General features: G+C 34.9%; 1 long non-coding RNA gene across 3 annotated transcripts; it reads left to right on the forward strand.

The window, feature by feature from the left end:
• The first annotated feature begins 7,199 nt into the window (after nucleotides 1-7,199).
• LOC145568867 (uncharacterized) lies at nucleotides 7,200-10,841 on the forward strand. Of its 3 annotated transcripts, none has more exons than XR_014095994.1 (4): nucleotides 7,200-7,506; nucleotides 7,807-7,863; nucleotides 8,345-8,845; nucleotides 10,335-10,841. It is a non-coding gene; the product is annotated as an uncharacterized LOC145568867 (long non-coding RNA). The 3 variants fall into 3 exon arrangements; XR_014095993.1 differs by having other exon boundaries at nucleotides 10,378-10,841; XR_014095992.1 differs by having other exon boundaries at nucleotides 8,345-10,841.
• The last annotated feature ends 1,782 nt before the right edge of the window (nucleotides 10,842-12,623 follow it).

Here is a 12,623-nt window from a genome sequence, read left to right on the forward strand (position 1 = left end):
GCCTTCTCTTGGCTATATCACGTGTATCCATATTAGACAACAATGGTGTCTCCTAATCATACTCCTTTCCACTATAAAATTCAATCAAACCAAAGGCAAGAGAAAGTGAAAAAAGCAGAAATTATGGATTTTAAATTACGACTGCCGGTATTTAATGGAAGATTATGATCATTGACCATTTCCATTAGCTGTGCAATGAATATATACAAATACATAGTAGCAATCTTCGGCTACAATTATGCTAACAAACTAGGAAAGGATATATACTCAAATATACACTTAACTAACTAAGATATACACTGGAATATATTAACATATATTCTAACACTCCCCCGCAGTCGTAGCGAGAGACTCACGGACGCTAAGACTGGCACAAAAGTCATCAAACAGAACCCGGGGAAGTCCCTTTGTAAAAATATCTGCAATCTGATACTGAGAGGGAACATGTAAAACTCGTACCTCGCCCTTAGCGACTTTCTCACGAACAAAGTGAATATCCATCTCAATATGTTTCGTGCGTTGATGTTGCACCGGGTTACCGGAGAGGTAGATGGCACTCACATTGTCACAATAAACAATAGTTGCTTTCCGAATAGGCAAATAAAGCTCAAGCAACAAGTTCCTGATCCAGCAAGAATCAGAAACGACATTAGCAACCCCACGATACTCGGCCTCGACACTGGATTTAGACAATGTAGGCTGCCGTTTAGAAGACCAGGAAATCAAATTGTCTCCCAAAAATACACAATAACCTGAGGTAGATCTCCCGGTGTCGGGGCATCCCCCTCAATCCGCATCAGTATAAGAAACAAGCCTGTCAGTAGATGACTTATACAGATGCAAACCAAAGGACAAAGTACCCTGTAAATAGCGCAAAATGCGCTTCAAGGCACCCATATGCGCATTGCGCGGATCATGCATGTGAAGACAAACCTGCTAAACAACATATGAAATATCAGGTCTAGTAAAAGTCAGATACTGAAGTGCACCTACAAGACTCATGTACTTAGTTGGATCCTCATAGGGAGCATCATGAGAGGCACTAACTTTTGATTTTGTGTCAACAGGGGTAGGACAAGGACTACAGTTGGACATACCAGTCCTGTCAATGATAGAAGAAGCATACTGCATATGAGACAGAAACATAGCATCGTCATATCGAGTCACAACAATCCCCAAGAAGAAACTCAAAGGACCCAAGTCCTTCATTGCAAACTCAGAGCTCATTAGACCCATAAAGTGTGTCCGAAGATGATCAAAAGATGTTGTAAGAATGATATCATCAACATATAACAGAATATAAGCAGTATCAGAGCCTTGTCTGTAGATAAAGAGAGAATTAACAGATTTACTGTTAGTAAACCCAATAGAAGTAACAAAATCTGCAAACCGCTGATACCAGGCACGAGGTGCCTGTTTGAGACCGTAGAGGGATTTCCGTAATAGACACACAGGATCAGGGTGACTTTTGTCACGAAAACCCATGGATTGATGCATATAAACTGTTTCATTGAGATAACCATGCAGAAAAGCATTCTTGACATCCAACTGATGGATCGACCAAGAGTGAGAAATGGCAATACTAAGAACAGTACGAATAGTGGCCGGTTTAACAACCGGACTGAAAGTCTCATCACAATCAATACCCTGCTGCTGAGTCTTGCCATCACCTACAAGACGAGCCTTATACCGCTCAAAAGAACCATCAAAATTTCGTTTATGACGAAATATCCACATAGATCGAATAACATTCACATTAGGAGGCCGAGGAACCAAATCCCATGTATGATTATCAATAAGAGAATTATATTCGTCTAACATAGCATTTTTCCAATTAGGGTCACGAATAGCACTAACAGGGTCTTTTGGTATAGGAGAAATGGAGGTAGTGGTCATCGTGTTTAGGTTGGAAAAATATTTTGGGTTAGGCTTTCTAATGCCGTCTTTAGCACGGGTGGTCATTTGGTGGGTGGCCAGGTGATTGATGTGGTGATGTTGGAGCTGTGGTGTGGCGTGGTCAGTGGCGGGAGGGTTGGTTGGAGATGTGGCAGCAGGAGTGTGGTCTGGGTTGGCAGACATGGGACCAGTACTTCGTGATGAAGTAGCTGATGGACTGTGAGTGGGAGACGGCCTATCGTGAGATGTGGGCTGGAGAGAGCTCAAGTATGGAGGCTTGACAGTACCTGGGCTTGAGGAAGGAGCTGGGCCAGATTGAGAAGGCCCAGAAGGAGTAGGAAATGAACCAGGTCGCACATTAGGAATAGTGGGCTGGGTCTGAGGAGCAGCGGTGTTATTTAAATGGGGTGGGTGAATTAGTGGATTTTCATCCAAAAATTCATAATCACTGTAAGTTTGCTTGTGAATTTTAGAAAACGAAAATTCGGTTTCGATAAACTTCACATGTCTACAAACAATGATTTTGCCATTTTGTAAGTCATAACATTTTGAGCCGCGATGATTTGGTGTGGGACCAAGATAGACACAAGGAGTGGAACGTTCTTGCAATTTATTAATGGAAGTGGAGGGAAAAAGAGGAAAACATAAGCAACCAACGACACGGAAATCTGAATAAATGGGATCACGTTGGTATAAAACTTGAGTTGGAGAATTATATTGTAAGACTTTGGTTGGAGTAATGTTTAGGAGATAAGTGGCCATTTCCAAAGCATGGTGCCAAAAGGAGTGAGGTAAAGAAGCATGAGCAAGAAGCGTTCGAATGATATTATTAATTGATTTTATGTGGCGTTCAGCTTTTCCATTTTGAGGTGAAGTGTGAAGACAAGAGAGACGATAGAGCATGCCATGGAAGATTATGATCGTTGACCATTTCCATTAGCTGTGCAATGAATATATACAAATACATAGTAGCAATCTTCGGCTACAATTATGCTAACAAACTAGGAAAGGATATATACTCAAATATACACTTAACTAACTAAGATATACACTAGAATATATTAACATATATTCTAACATTTAAACATGCTACAATTGATTCAGATGCATGCATATCAGTGTTCTTCGCTACTCAAATTGATGAAAAAAAAAATGTAGACAATAAACTTAACAAACCTTGATTGTGAACTTGATATTCAATAATATAAATTAAAAAATGAATAAACAAATTTGCCTTCATGGAAACTATATCAATGGAGGAGAGAAAGCTCGCTAAGTGCTTCAATGGAGAACTCATAAGTCACTTCAATAGAGGAGAGAGGCAGAGGAGGAAGGAGGAATATTTTTTTTTATTGAAGGCAGGAGGAGCATTTTTTTATTAAAGGCAGGAAGAGCGTTTAAGAGAAAAATCGGAAAGAGGAAATAATAAAAGGGTAATTAATCTGATATCAATTGAGGGCATATATGTAAACTATATTTTAAGGTTATTGTCTTCACACTATTCATAAGAGATTTTTCCGACTTTTATAAGGTAGGGATTAGAGATCTTAAAGGATACACGATCAAGTGTCTACAATATTTATCAAGTAATCTTAGATAATTTAGCTAGATCTATGTGAACATATAATGTAGAACGTGATAGGTTAGAGTTTGGGTAAGGTGACTTCTTTGTAGAGGAATAACTTTAAAATTACTCGCTCACACACAAACGTGTCTCTTCCAAAAACCGAGCCACACAAATTCTTTTTCAAGTTTTTTCACAAACAAGGCACGGACATGTAGTGCCCACCTTGCTTCTAGCACCACTTGCATTAGCACGTCCATGCCTGCATATGGCATGGCCACAGTGCTTGGGCACGGATGTGTCTACATCGAGCACAATTTTGCTTGGGGATTTTTCTTCCTTCCTTTGATTTTCTTCTTATCTTCTTCTCTTCTCTTACTGCATCCATGCCTTGCCTGACATGGACATGATTGGCTAGAAAATTGCTCCAAACGCCTTAACTTTGATCGTTAAGCTTCGTGAGCCTTGCTTTAGATACGTGAATACGTAAAAACTCCACATTAGCCTCTTTAATCTTAAAATACATCAAAAACAACGAATGAAACTACCCATAACAGCATCAAATGATATCAACTAATAAATCAGATCAAGCCAAATAAACTATAATCAACTAATCTAGACTCGAAAACTAACTAAAATGACTCTAAATACATGCACAATACACCATATATCATATGGTGCAGGCTATGTATAGTTGAATTAAATCTTTGTTTTTTGGAAAAATTGGCCTCAACACTCTGAAGTATAGCAAAGTTGCACTCAGCACTCTGAACTTTACGTAGTAGCCAAAACACCACCTAGTATGGTGGTTGGAGCAACGCGCACCTTTAATGAAAGATTCCGACAATACAGGTCACCGGAGAATTGCAAAATTAATTTTTTTTATTAACCTATTACAATTTTTTTTATACTCCTAAACTTAAAATGTCACGCGCACTAGTAGAAAAAGTGTTATTTGTAACGCCCTATTAGTAACTGGCGTATGTTATGCTAATTACGAAAGCATCAATAGTAACTGACTAAGATAATGCCAGTTACAAATTTCATGACATTAGTAACCGACATAGTAAATGTTAGTTACTAATATGTGGTTTATCATTGTTTGAAGTTTTATTAGTAACTGACTAAATAAATGTCAGTTACAAATATTAAGTCAAAGAAACTTTGACTAAAAAATTTGTAACTAGCTTACAAATGCCAGTTACAAATATTAAGTCAAAGAAACTTTGACTAAAAAATTTGTAACTAGCTTACAAATGCCAGTTACAAATATTAAGTCAAAGAAACTTTGACCAAAGCGTTTGTAACTAGCTCACAAACGCCAGTTAAAAATGTTAAGTCAAAGAAACTTTGACAAAAACGTTTGTAACTAGCTTACAAAACGTCAGTTACAAATATTAAGTTCCTACTTCCTATTAATTTTATTTAATTTTCATTTAATTTTTATTGAAGTTAGAGGAATTTTTTTTTTTTTTTTTGTTTTAAAGAAAGGAAATAATTTCTCGTTGAAATACAAACAAAAGACTTAAACTTTTTTTTTCACTTTCGCTCCATCTTCTCGCGCTTAGCTTTCTTGTGAAAAACTCCTCCTTCCTCCTACAGTTCCTTCTTTGCTCCAACTCACTCCATTCAGTTTGGAATTTTCGAATTTGGGTTCAGCTTTTAGTGGTTCTATATCAAGGTTTTATGGTATGAAATTTTTTGAATTAGGGTTCTGTAGGGAATATTTCAAGCTATTAACCCCGAACTTGAACCCCACTGTGATCATACACTTAAGCATGGTGGCGTCCAAAGGGAAAGAAGCTAGAGCAAAAGAGTCACCAACAAGTTTTAGGAACTTGTAAACCGTTCACAAGGTGAAGATTACACCCCTTAACGATCCATGAGATCGTCAACTCCAAAGGGTCTTGAACCAAATAGGGTTTGGGGATGAAGGTACAAATCCAACCTAAAAGAGATTGAACCTGCCCTAAATAGGCCTCTACTTTATTCTTCTCGTATTCATGTGCGCTTTCTGACTAGCATGCAATCAACATATTAACCCTAAACCTGTTTAATCTATGTTGGTTGAATTTAATGCACAAACAAAACTATTATTGGCGATCACTTGAATTACAACCATATTAGCCCTAAACAAGATTATTCATTATCTTATTAAGCGTGATTACAAGTACAAATTCCCTTTAAACATGCATAAAAGGCGTGATCAAGCAATAACAATAATAATCATCAAGCAACATAATAACAATCATCATAATTATAAAAACAATAATTATAACAATAATTATCATAATTATCATAATCATGTTAAAGCATAATATTAATAGCAAGATCCTAGGCATGATACTAACAAGATTAATAACAGACCCTAGCATGTCACTAAGCAATAAAGATCAAAACTTTATTGCTACATGATACTCACATGATATTGATATGATATTAGATACTAACATGATATTGATATGATATTAGATACTAACATGATATTGATATGATATTAGAAAGCATAGGAAGCACCCTAAACATGATACTAGAAAGCAGTAATAACATCCTAACATGATACTAGGAATTAAACAAATTTAAACATGCTTTCTACAAGAATAGAGCAATAAGATTACATACTTTGATGCCACGTACCTCTTTCTAATAACAAAATACACGTGTTAGTAACTTCAAGGAAAATATAAATCAAAACAATCAAATCAAATAATTGAAATAGAGATTAGGGACCAAACCCTCAGAAATTATAACCTTTCACGTCTAGGGTGAAGGCAACTTCGAACTCGGCTAGGTGTTTCTAGATCTCGTGAATGCGGAATTTTGTTTGAGAAAAGTTAGAGAGATGAGAGCTTAGAGAGAAATAGATGATTGTTGTAGATGAGAATTAATTCTAGATTGTTGATGATGATTGTGAATGAAAAACGGAGGTTTAGGACCCTATTTATAAGAAAACAGTCCGCAAATAGGTAGAATTTTATAAGGAATAAAACTCCACTCTGTCGCTGCAAAACCGACCTTGTCGCCAGGCGACAGGGTCTGTCGCGTGGCGACAGGCCTGTCGTCTGGCGACAACCTGGATTTCTACGCGCTTTCAAACACGGAGTCCACATATGAATTAAAATTGACTTGTAAAGTCCGTATGAAAATCGAAATCGTATTTTTCATAAAATAATATTTTATTCCAAATAAAACTTATCAAAATCTAATTATTAATTCTAATTCTATTAGGACTAAAGAGAACCTTCTAGAGAATTCTAGAAGACTATAATTAATTCTAATAACTTTAGGAATAACAATTATCATTGGGCCCTCCCCTAGATCATTGGGCCGCATGTAAAGATCAAACCGGACCCAGTTTAGTATTTTGGCCATAACTTCCTCATTATTCATCGGAATTGGGCTTATAATATATCGTTGGAAAGTTCTTTGCAAGCCCCATCCAACTACACTATTATTGGACCTTTGTCGTGGACCAAACTAAACTGGATTGGCTATTTTCATAAAATAGAGTTGTTTTCGAAAACAGAAAGAAATAATTTTTAATAAAACTAACCGCAACACTTGACCTTTCACACTTTCACCTCGTTCGATTATCATTCGACGCAAAAGGTATTCATTACTGGGTTTGGTTTTGGGGAGACACAAATGGGTGTCTACAGGTTCTTGTAATTTTCCCTTTTTAAATTCAATAACACTACTACAAATACAACCTATTATGGCGCTTAGCTAGCCACGCAATATAAAAGTAGTGCTGAAAAATCACATTCCCAATATCCCTTTACTGGAGTCTTCCTCAATCCCAAACCTCTTTCTTTTGAGTATAATCAAATTTCCCCTATTTGTGCGCTCGATTCATCAATCTTCAATTCAATTTATGAGTTTCAATCAATCCAAATGTCAATCTCAACTCGTACTAAAGAACCCTAATCATTAAAACCGTTACCCTTTTCGCTGGATCTTTGTTTTTAATTACTTCATTCTGCAGTTCAATTCGTGAGTTTCAAACAATCTTATCAGCCCATACGATTTGCTTGAATATTCATCTGGTAAAATTTTTCGCATGATTATCTTCGTTTTTATTAGATTTAACCTTTTAATTTACATAATAACTCTGAGTCGATTCTATTTGCCAATCGAATTTTTTAACCTTATATATTGAATTTCGCTATATTTATTGAAATAATTAAAACCTTTTTCCAGAATGTTTTGGGTATGCTCATATGTAACAGCCTATTTTGTTTTTTTTTCGTTCTATTTCATCTAGTTGAAAAGCTTTCAGTCATTTTTTGGGGCTTTTTTTATGTTGTATTTAACCTATTCATTGTTTGCTGTGTTGTTGTAAGCAGAATTTGAAGAACTTCCTATTGAAAAAAAAGAGATTGCAAAAAAAGAGGTTTAATTTGGTATGTTTACTGCATCTTTATGATAAGATCTTTAATTGAAGGATAGCTTTTAGAATTTATTATATGTTTTGAGTGTTTAATTCATTAGTGTATCCCACTGTATGTTTCAGAATTTGTTCTTGAATCTTTTAGTTATAGGCTTTCAATTTATAGGATTATTGTATGTTTTATTTCAAACCAACTACCAAAGGTTAGTAGATTAATTTAATTTTAAAAAGTTAACAGAGTTTGGTAAAGAGGTGTAGGATAAAAGAATCCAACAAGGTCCAGCTAGTTAGAGAAATAGAAACGACATATAAACTAAAATACCTTGAGGGATTAAGCAAGATAATCTGAAATGGTGACTAAGATTGCAGAGCAAGTTTGGACCAAAAATTTAATAAATAAAAAGATTGCAGAGCAAGTGCTGCAATGTCCTAAAATTCGAATTAAACTTTGTTGTTGATCAGTTAGCTGAGTAATTTCGATTTTGTTCTTGAAGGTACTCCTCCATAATGACGAATGTCTTCCTCCTCAGCTTCGATCTCTAAAGATTTTCTAGTAGAATTTTTTTTGCTGATTTTCGAATTTGGGTTCAGCAATAATGCTTATATTGAGGTTTAAAGGTATTTAATTAAATTGATTGAAGTTCATGGGTTGATATTCTGAATCATTATCAGAGAGGCAGAGACTATATTATATACTAGCATATTTGATTAAGTATATTTGATTAAGTAAAGCCCAAAAAGGTTAACAAAGAGGAGAAGGAATGAGAGCTGAAATTCAGTACCGAAAATCAAGTTAATTTGTGTAAAGGATGTCATGTTGTCGGCACCTTAGGCATGATAATGTGATTACTTTGAAGGATGTCATGGTGCCAGCCCATCCAAAGAATTTCAAGGATGTGTATTTGGTCTATGAACTTATGGACACAGATCTTCATCGGATTATCAAGTCCTCTCAGGCTCTGTCGAATGATCATTGTCAGTACTTCTTGTTTTAGGTATATTTTATGGTGTCACTTCTTGTTCACTGTAGCATTCAACAATCGTTCTATGTATGTGCTTCTATGTGATGATTTATTTAATTATTTTTACTGTGGTGCATCTTCTAGCATATTTTACTGAAATCTTAGGTTCATCTCTACCTTATGTTTTATAAAGATGCTCGAGTTTAAAAGTTTTTATTGCTTATTTTTACTTCTAGATTTGGATTTCTTATATCCTGTTGTGTACTTTGTATTATGCTTTGTTCTGTTTTCCAATCGATCCTCTTTATAAGCCTTCTTTTCTTTTTATAAAAGAACGGAATGATGATCATTTTGAAATTGAGAAAGAAAATGATGTCCATTGTGAAGTCTATATGGGAAAGCATTCTGAAGTTGAGAAGCAGTAATCTTCAAGAAATCTAGTTTAAATAAATCCTCTGTATTTGGACATGTTGTATGATAATAAGTAATCTTGCATTGGAGTGTTTTTGCTAAAATTCGTGAATACCATGTATGTGAGCATGGTTGTGTTATGGAATTTGTTTATTTAAAAATTTGGTGGTTAAGTTGATATTTTAGTGATTTTTTGTCTACTTTTCATCAGATTAAGTTGTGACTTTGACATTTTTGTTATTTAATATCCTTTGCTGTGATCTTCTTTGACTATTTTAAGATTTAAATACAGTAGACTTTTTTGTGGGTAATTTGTTGCTATTATCCTGGGTCAGGTTTGTGGGTGTGTGTATTAGTGTTGGTAGTTGTTATTGATGGGATGCTTTTGCAAATTTGGCTATTGTTGTCACGCGTTGTTGCCGTGTTTATGGTTGCTATGATAGGTTGTTACTATACACAAGCTGCCGCTACCCCCTTTCTACTGTATTCTGCTACTACTCCCCCTTGCTAAATATTATACTCTGAAATTAATCTCGAACAACTCTCAATTCAGTGAAGAGTAATGAGTTGATGCTCTAGAAAGACTACCATAACTTTTCACAATATATAGTCGATCTCTTAGGATTTTTTTAAGCTTACTTGTGTTAGGAATATATATCGTGTACTTAGAGTGGAGGTGTATATCCACTCTTGGTCTCTTATTAATAATGATTTATAGGTACCTCTACCGGCTCTTATAATGTAAACATCTATAATCAAGTTATATTATATTATTAGCACTATATAATCATTGCCTCCCCTCTTAAAAATTGTGATTTTGATTAAAGTTTGTTACTATACACTATACTATCATATAATGGATATGGTGACATTAAAGGGACATGAGATAGTATTTTGGGTTGAGTTTCATAATCTGCAATAATTACCATGCACAATTCTTTTTGGAAAGAAAGCAAAGCTTCTCTCATGCAAACCTTTTTGGTGCTCAAGCAAGTGTCAAGATATTGATCAAGTGTTTAGAATTATTTAATGTTGTTTACCAAATTGTTATTTTCCTATCATTTAGTAATTGTAGTTTTCTATATTTTGCGAGGACTCTACATCTGAAAAGAACTTCTGAAGGTCTAATGGTTCAACTTGTGTATGGCTCTTAGGTCGATCCAACTCCTAACAAGCTCGGGGGCTTCAAGTTCCCAAGATGGTGTTTCCGGCATGGACAATGATGATATCCTTCCTTGAAAATTCTGGTTGATTCATTTTTTTAGGTACAAGATTGGTCTAATTCAAGCTACTAGATTGGTTTGGATTCAGTATTACTTTACTTTGGTCTTGTGAAGGTATATACATTGAATAGATAGCCGTTGTATTGTGCGCTGTTTCTAGTCATCTAGATATCAATTATATATACTAATTTTACAGCTACCCATTGTTAGTATATGGGTTATTAGTTTAATACTGCTCAGGAAGTCGGGTTATTCATAAGTTCATGTAAATGTTTGTAAATAATACGGCTTTGTGGGACTAATAATATTTATTCAAGTTTTTATTGTTTTGTTGAAAGTATAGTTTATTTTGTTGTATTGTTATTAGTTGGAGTGTTTGATTGTATTGTATGTCGTGGGTGAATTAAAGTTATGTGGAAATATTTTGAGTACTTGTTTTATTGGTTGAATTGTAACAGGTTGTAACCCATTTGACGATGGGTCATTTGGTAGGATATACTATCATTCTTGTATTTGAATAAAATATTTATAAAAAAATTATTTATTTATTAGTAACTAGCGTAATCTAATGCTAGTTACAAATAGTATTTAAATATATATATATATATATATATATATATATATATATATATATATATATATATATATATATATATATTCGTAACCGGCATCAAGATTTGCCAGTAACTAATAATACACTAATTGTAACCGGCGTAACTTAATGCTAGTTACAAATAGTATGCTTTATAACTTGGAAAATAGACTTTTTGTAACTGACATTAGGTTAAGACAGTTACAAATAGTATATTATTTGTAACTAACATTAGCCGGTTACGAATAATTTTCACTAGTTGTAACGGTGGCATTCGCAACCAACAATGCCAGTTACAAAAAGTCAATTTCGCCAGTTACAAATAGCATTTTTTCTACTAGTGGCGCACTCCTTTCTCCTTTTCTCCTTCTTTCCGCATTCTTCTTTTCTCATTCGCATCTCCTTCTTCTCTTATTCATTTTCTGAATTTCATTAATGACCCACCTACCCAAAATTCAAAACTTCCATTATTGTTGAACAGCGCATACAAGAATCAAAGGACGACAAACAAAGGCGGAAGCATTGCTGCATAAAACTGTGAGTGACCATGCTTTGAAATTAAATTTTTTTGTGCTGCGATGTGTGTGTATTATTCAATAATTGACCAAATTTGTGAATTGTTTGTTGAAAAAGATGATTTTATGGGTTGTGCCTTATTTAATTTGTGAAATGGGGTGCATGTTGATTTTATTCTACCTGTTGATTCCTTTTTTGTTTGCGTAAATTAGGTCATGGATAATCCTAAATTTACTATTAAGTTGAATCATGGAGGGTGCTTAACTCCAAATTGGCAGTATATGGAGGGGAAGTGCATTATTGGGATAATGTTGACCCTAATTATGTGATTTACTTTGAATTCTTAGCTATGTTGAAGGATGAAGGTGTGAAGTACAGTAAAACCTGTAGTATGTATTATATCTTGCCTGGTTTAGATTTGAAAAGGGGTTTGGTTAAAGTATGGAAAGATAGTGAAGTATTAGATTTTGTGAAAGTTGGTTTAGAGAATGGGATGGTTTGAATTGTATATGATTCATGGGGTGGATGAGTCATAAGTAATCACTTTAGTTGAAGGGCCTAGTGCAACAGAATCCAATGTGTCAAACACACACTCAGGAATTGAAAAACCCTCCTCGAAATTACCTGTTCAGAAAAGAAAAAAAACACACAATCAATCCCTGAAAAACCCACCTCTAAATTACCTGTTCAGAAAAGAAAAACTGGAAGAAGAAAACTTTCACTAATAAGACCAGTTAGGAGTTCTCCAAGAAAGCAACAAACTGTAAAACCTCCTGAACCTTGTTCACAACCTGCTAAGCCACCATGTAAGAGAAAGAAAAAGAGTGTGAATAGCAAAGCAAATACTGACAGAAGTAACTTGTTTCAGAAAAAGCTTGACAGAATCAGGTCTAGGCTTGAATTTCTAAGTAGAGATGATGAGATTCAGACTGATAATGATGGTTGGATGAAATTGGGGAGAATGGAGATGGCTTGGGAGGTTTTGGTGGTGGTGAGAATGCAGATAAGGGTAATCTACATGAGGCTGGTGATGGCTTGGGAGGTTTTGGTGGTGGTGAGAATGCAGATA

Source organism: Chenopodium album, chromosome 11 (assembly GCF_948465745.1).
Source record: "Chenopodium album chromosome 11, dcCheAlbu1.1, whole genome shotgun sequence".
Lineage (NCBI taxonomy): Eukaryota > Viridiplantae > Streptophyta > Magnoliopsida > Caryophyllales > Amaranthaceae > Chenopodium > Chenopodium album.